The sequence below is a fragment of the Carlito syrichta genome, unplaced genomic scaffold, assembly GCF_000164805.1.
Source record: "Carlito syrichta isolate Samal-C Ts95f unplaced genomic scaffold, Tarsius_syrichta-2.0.1 Scaffold230795, whole genome shotgun sequence".
NCBI classification, from domain to species: domain Eukaryota; kingdom Metazoa; phylum Chordata; class Mammalia; order Primates; family Tarsiidae; genus Carlito; species Carlito syrichta.
Genome location: NW_007174891.1, coordinates 30,127 through 36,708, shown reverse-complemented (window position 1 = coordinate 36,708; position 6,582 = coordinate 30,127). Strand labels below are relative to the sequence as shown.

The following is a 6,582-nucleotide window of genomic DNA, read 5'->3' as shown; positions in this document are numbered from 1 at the left end:
TGCACTGGTGTGCAATTACTTCGCTAGTTTCCTTTAAAATCCAGCACATGGGGGGAGTGAGATGGGATTAACAGTAGCAAATATCTGTCTGGGGATGGGAAAACACCTCTTATCAACAGAGTGCCTGAATGAAACGTAATTGTACACCTAACCCTTAACTGTACCCCACAAAACCATAATAAGAAATATTGATTAATTTTTTAAAAAATCCAGCACACGGGCATCGTGCGAGTCCGTAGCGGTGGGGGTGGCAGGCGAAGCGGTGGCAGCTGGGAGAGGGTTCCGGGAAGATGGTGCTGATTAAGGAATTTCATGTGGTTTTGCCATGTTCTGTTCAGGAGTATCAGGTTGGGCAGCTTTACTCTGTCGCAGAACCTAGTAAGAATGAGACTGGTGGTGGAGGGGGAATCGAAGTCTTAAAGAATGAACCTTATGAGAAGGATGGAGAAAAGAGACAGCATACACACAAAATTTATCACCTAAAGAGCAAAGTTCCTGCATTCGTGCGGATGATTGCTCCCGAGGGCTCCTTGGTGTTTCATGAGAAAGCCTGGAATGCATACCCCTACTGTAGAACAATTGTGACAAATGAATATATGAAAGATGATTTCTTCATTAAAATTGAAACATGGCACAAACCAGACTTGGGAACATTAGAAAATGTACATGGTTTAGATCCAAGCACATGGAAAACTGTTGAAATTGTTCACATAGATATTGCAGATTGAAATCAAGTTGAACCAGCCAACTACAAAGCTGATGAAGACCCTGCATTATTCCAGTCAGTCAAGACCAAGAGAGGCCCCTTGGGACCCAACTGGAAGAAGGAGCTGGCCAGCAGCCCGGACTGTCCTCAGATGTGTGCCTATAAGCTGGTGACCATCAAATTCAAGTGGTGGGGACGGCAAAGCAAAGTAGAAAACTTCATTCGGAAGTAAGAGAAAAGGATATTTACAAACTTTCATTGCCAGCTTTTTTGTTGGATTGACAAATGGATCGATCTGACAATGGAAGATATTAGGAGAATGGAAGATGAGACTCAAAAAGAACTAGAAACGATGCGTAAGAAGGGTTCTGTTCGAGGCACGTCGGCTGCTGATGTCTAGGTGAATCCCCTGTAGGGTCAGAGACAATATCAAACTGTTTACGTAATCAAGGTCAAGTGAGGGGAACAACTGCAGCCAGTGATGAGTGAAGAAGAATCTGACCAGTATCTCGCAGTGTTGATGTTTCCTAGACTGTGCTTGTGATAATGTGCGCACATGCACAGCTTCCCAGCCATGTGTCTATATATGTATATATGTGTGTGTGTGTGTGTCTGTAGCTGTATATAAAATGCATGTAGAGCTGCAGACCTAGATACACGCACTGGTGTATATATGTACGTACAAACATACTGAAGGGATTAGTACAATTTCTCCAAAGTACTGTGCGTATCTTCAAGAATGCAAAAGAAAATATTTTCAATATATATACCTGGAACAGATTTTAATAATTATCAGAGAAATATCATTAATGGACAAATTGACTGCAATGTATTAATAGCTGGTATGTTTCATAAATGTCAAGTTGTGGACCAATATATATAGCCTTTTATGTGGTTGTTCTTTTAAATCAATCTCTTATAAATTTTTATTTTAATCCCATCAGCAGCAGACTCCCACAGAAAAATTTCTTCAGAACTTTTTAGTATTCCAGTGAATCTGGAATGTAAACTTTGAATGTATTTATAACTATTTCTTTCTGAATGGTCATTATCTTGCAGCCAAATTTGACAAAAAGTAAGAATTAAAGTTACAGACCAGTTTTTACTTGTTTGCCTTGAGGGAAAATTCTTTTAAAAATTTTTTTGATTTTTATTGGATTTTTGTATTTTAAATTTCAGATATTTTTCTACATCAAACCTAGCAAAAATTGAGATAATGGTTTGTGTTTTGTAATAAACACCAGACAATTTTCAGGCTCCTGGTAGGCAAACAAATAAACTGATGAAGAAATTAGTCTTTATAGTGCTGTAGCCTGTGCAAAAAATTGAAAGTGTGGCACATCCACGGAGTCTTGTTTCGAGAATGACTTTTCTGGAGTTACAGCTTGGAAACTATGCAAGTGGTCCAGATTTCTCACAGCTTACACGATACAATATAGATAGTGATAGTGTTTTGCTCTTTTTGTGTTGAAATATGCTTCAAGTGGGAGATGCTGACTTTGAGATAGGAATTTAAGATGCAGCATGAGTCTTGCCTGCCCGTGGTTAGAAGGCCCTGCCTAGGGACTGGTGGACCTTCAACTCTGGGATGTGCTCTCAAGTAGGAATATATCCTGAATGGGCATCGTGAGAAAGGTGGTAAGAAGTTACTGACACTTTTTTTTTTAAAGGAAGGAACAATATCATCAGCTTTCTCTGTCCTAATCCAGTTTTTTTCTTGTCAGCCCTGGAAGCTCGAATGGAATGATATTATTGAAGCCTTCAGGTCACAAACTGTCTTTTTTAACCTCACGTTCCTCCTAAAATGCTCCAGCCCCTGCAGTCAAATCATGTTAGTAATCTGATTTCCTGACAGTCCTGCCCTCCCTGCTCCTTGGTTTCTCACACGTCTTGTGTCCTCACTGGAGTGATTGCAGTGAATCAGACAGGGAAGGATGTTGAGGATCACCACTGCATTGTGAGACCCTGTCGTCCTCAGCAACAAACCCCACATTTCATATATCCTTTGTGTACTCAGGATAAAGACTGATGTTTACTCTCTAGACACTGTTGTAAGATAGGTTTTGTCAGAGCATAATCATTGTCTACAAAGTGTTTGGTGCGAGGAAGATCATTGCTAATTTTGTGAAACGACGAGTCTAGCCCTCTCCTTTTAATGAATTTAACTCTCGCTGGCATCTGTAGCATCATTGGGAGCTTGGGTGCACATGGAATGAAAGCCCGGGGCGGGGATGTTAATGTTTTTCTAACAACTGTGGAGATTTGAGGGAATGTGTGATGAATGTAAAATACCTAGTTTACTTGGCAGTCTCTTGTGTAAATTACAGTAAAATAAAGTAAATGAAATTTAAATAAAAAATAAATTGATCACAAAAAAAAAAATCCAGCACACTTAGATCTCCATTATCTCACTAAGTCTTGGATTTTCATCACTCTAGAAACCATAACATAGCCATGTGTTAGTCTAATCCTAGATTACATTTCAAGTCAGTAATATTAGGGAACTATGATAAGTGGCATTAATGTCATAAACAAACCAGTAATACAGATCATCTAATTCACAGAATCTCTTCCAGGAAAACTGTAGTACAAGTTACTATGCTGGGTTAATTTATGGGGAAGAAAGAGAAAGAAAAAGAAAATGTTTCTCCTCTGATATAAGTAGGATAATCCATGTTTGAATGGCAAGAAAAAAGTAAGATTAAAAATCCCATACCAGGGCAGGGCGGGGGTGGGATTAGCAGTAGGGGAAACTGTTGGGGGGTGGGGAACATACTTCATCAACAAGAGTACCTCCATAAAGAACATTTGTCTACCTAACCCTGAGTTGTAACTCACATATTTAAAATTTTTTAAAATTTTTAAATCCCATGCCAGCACAAAAAATAATTTTTCTAAATATTAAAAAATGTTAAAAAAATTAGCAACCCATGGTCACATGTGGGCTGAAAGCATATTGTATATGGCCCAAATCTTAATTTAGAATTCAGGGCATTTCACATTAAAAATACAATTGCTAGCGTCTTTTAAAATACTATAAACAAACCACACAGACCATATTCCCCCATGACAAAAAATGTAGAGACAAGTAATGGTTGTCCCAGTCAAGCAGGGCAATTTCTTTCAATTAGTCTATTTCAACCACTAAAATTGGAAAACAAGCAATCCTAGTTCAAATTTAGATTAGAGACCAGATATCTTGGTTTTTCTTTTAGCTTCTCTATTAGCCAAAATAATGTTGGGGTAAAAGTTAGCAACTCTGAACCTCAGTTTCCCCATTTAAAAAAGTATGAAATGAACGCAAATCCCTCTCACCTATTCTATCTTCCTAGAAAATGCTAATAAGTTCACAGCCCCACACAAATAAATAGGAAAAGAATTACTCAACAAATGGTGCTAAAGGATAAGGCCAACTTAGATTCAAATTTCATGTCATATGCCAATTAAACTCCAAATAGAAAAGGATATACATGATAAAAATTCATATTAAAAATGAGAAGAAAATAAATATTTGAATGGTCTCCCCAAATGGTAAAGAATTTTGTAAATTTAAAAGCAATGGAATAAATCACAAAGGAAAACATTGAAAAACTTTCTATATGAGAAAGAAAACCAATATGCATCAAAATATTAATGAATTTACAAGTCAAATGTAAATGGAGAAAAACACAACAAAAATAAAAAGCAGGTTCTATATCATACCCCCAATTTGACAGCATATCTCTCTCTCTAAGGCAGGCAAAATGTTTAAATTCATGATCCTGATAAACCATGTGACTTCTCCTGATAAACCACGTGACTTACTGAAGACCTGAGTAACTAACTACCCAATAGCATCAACTCTGTATATTAAGCAACTCCATGGAGTAGGCAGGACAGGAGTTATTACTCTAATTTTTCAAATGAGAAAACTGAGGAACAGAGAAGCTAGAAGAGTTTGCAAAGGCATAACAAGTAGTAACTGTTAAGTCAATTGAACTCAGCTGAGGTTCTACCTCAGTAGAGCTACCTGTGAAATGAGGACTTTCGATTAGATCCCTGGTTATCAAAGTGCAGTGCCAAGACAATCAGCACCAGCATCCCATGGGAAATTGTTGAAATGCAAAATCTCAGGCCCCACCTAGACCCAGAGAGTTCTCACCTCTGGGGTAGGGCTCAGCAATCTATGGTCTAACAAGCCCTCCAGGTGATTATTATACACACTCAAATTTGAAAAGCCACTGCCTTCTATGGTCTTTACAAGTAAGGATTATCTACACAAGTAGGCTGCATACATGTGAAGTTTGGGCCTCCAACTGGGCCTCACTTCCCCTGGTAAAGGACCAGGTATCCTTTGTGTTATTATGTGTCCCCCTTCTTCCCTCCCCTGGTAGTGCCCAGCAACTGCCAATCCCTCCTTTTTGCTAATGTGATTAATGTTCAGGTCCCATTTATGAATGAAAATATGGGGTATTCACTTCTTTGTTTCTATGATAGATCACTAACTATGGTGGTCTCCAACTCCTTCCAATTTGCTGCGATGTCCATGATTGTGTTCTTTATTGCTATGTAATACTCCATCATGTATATGTACCACATTTTCTTTATCCAATCCACTTTCAACAGGCAGTAGGGTTGGTCACATCTTTTTCCTATTGTAAATAGTGCAGCTATAAACATATGGGTGTAGAGGTCTTTTTTGTAGAATTATTGATTTACATCTGGGTACATTCCCAGGAGAATTACTGGATCGTATGAAAGGTCAATTTTTAGTTCTTTTAGGAATCACCACACTGCTTTCCTTAGAACTTGAACTAGGCTGCATTCCCACCAACATTGTAAAGGCATTCCCTTTTCTCCACACCTGCACCAGGATCTGTTGTTCTCTGATTTATTAATGATGGCCATCCTTAGTGAAGTTAGATGGTATCTAATCGTAGATTTGCATTTCTCTGATTAGTGAGGCTGAGCATTTTTCATTTATCTGTTGGCTGCTTGTAGTCTTCTTTTGAAAAGTGTCTATTTATGTCATTTGCCCACTTTTAAATAGTATTGTTTGTTTGTTTGTTTGTTTTCCTTTCAGTTCGTTTGAATTCCTTGTAGATCCTGGAGATTAGGCCTTTGTCAGAGACATAAATTGCAAACATTTTTTCCCATTCTGTAGGTTGTCTCTCCACTCTCTTGATGGTTTATTTTGCTGTGCAAGAGCTTTTAAGTTTAATGAGGTTCCACTTGTCTAGTTTAACTTTTATGACATTTGACTTTAGGGATTTGGTCAAGAATTGATTGCCCACTCTGATGTGCATACGAGTGTTTCCTGCGTTTTCTTCTAGGATTCTTATAGTTTGAGGTTTTATGTTTAGGTCTTTGATTCACTTAGAGTTGATTTTCTTTATATGGAGATAGGTTGGGGCCCAGTTTCATTTTTCTGCATGTGGTCAACCAATTTTCCTAGCACCATTTGCTAAATATAGTCTCCTTTTTCCAGTGGTTATTTGTAGCTTTGTCAAAGATGAGTTGGCTGAGAGGCCATGCTTTTGCTTCTGGAATCTCTGTCTTGTTCCATTAGTCAATGTACCTATATTTATACCATTACCAGGCTGTTTTGGTTGCTGCAGTCTTTAATAAAGTTTAAAGTCTGGAAGTGTGACACCTTCCACTTTGTTTCTTTTGCTGAGGATTGCTTTGATTATTCATGATTTTTTCTGTTTCCATATAAATGTATTTTCATTTTCAGGTCTGAGAAAAATGTTGTTGGTAATTTGACGGGTATTGCACTGAATCTGTAGATTGCCTTGAGTAGGATGGACATCTTGAAAATATTTATTCTTCCTATCAATGAACATGGAATGTTTTTCCATTCGTTTGTGTCATTCTTGATTTCTTTGAGCAGCATT

The 6,582-nt window shown here is 37.9% G+C and overlaps 1 pseudogene across 1 annotated transcript; it reads left to right on the top strand.

The window, feature by feature from the left end:
- The first annotated feature begins 231 nt into the window (after positions 1-231).
- LOC103253448 lies at positions 232-1,143 on the top strand (annotated as a pseudogene). Its single transcript, XR_002481579.1, has one exon. The product of XR_002481579.1 is annotated as a phosphatidylinositol transfer protein beta isoform pseudogene (transcript).
- Positions 1,144-6,582: the final 5,439 nt, after the last annotated feature.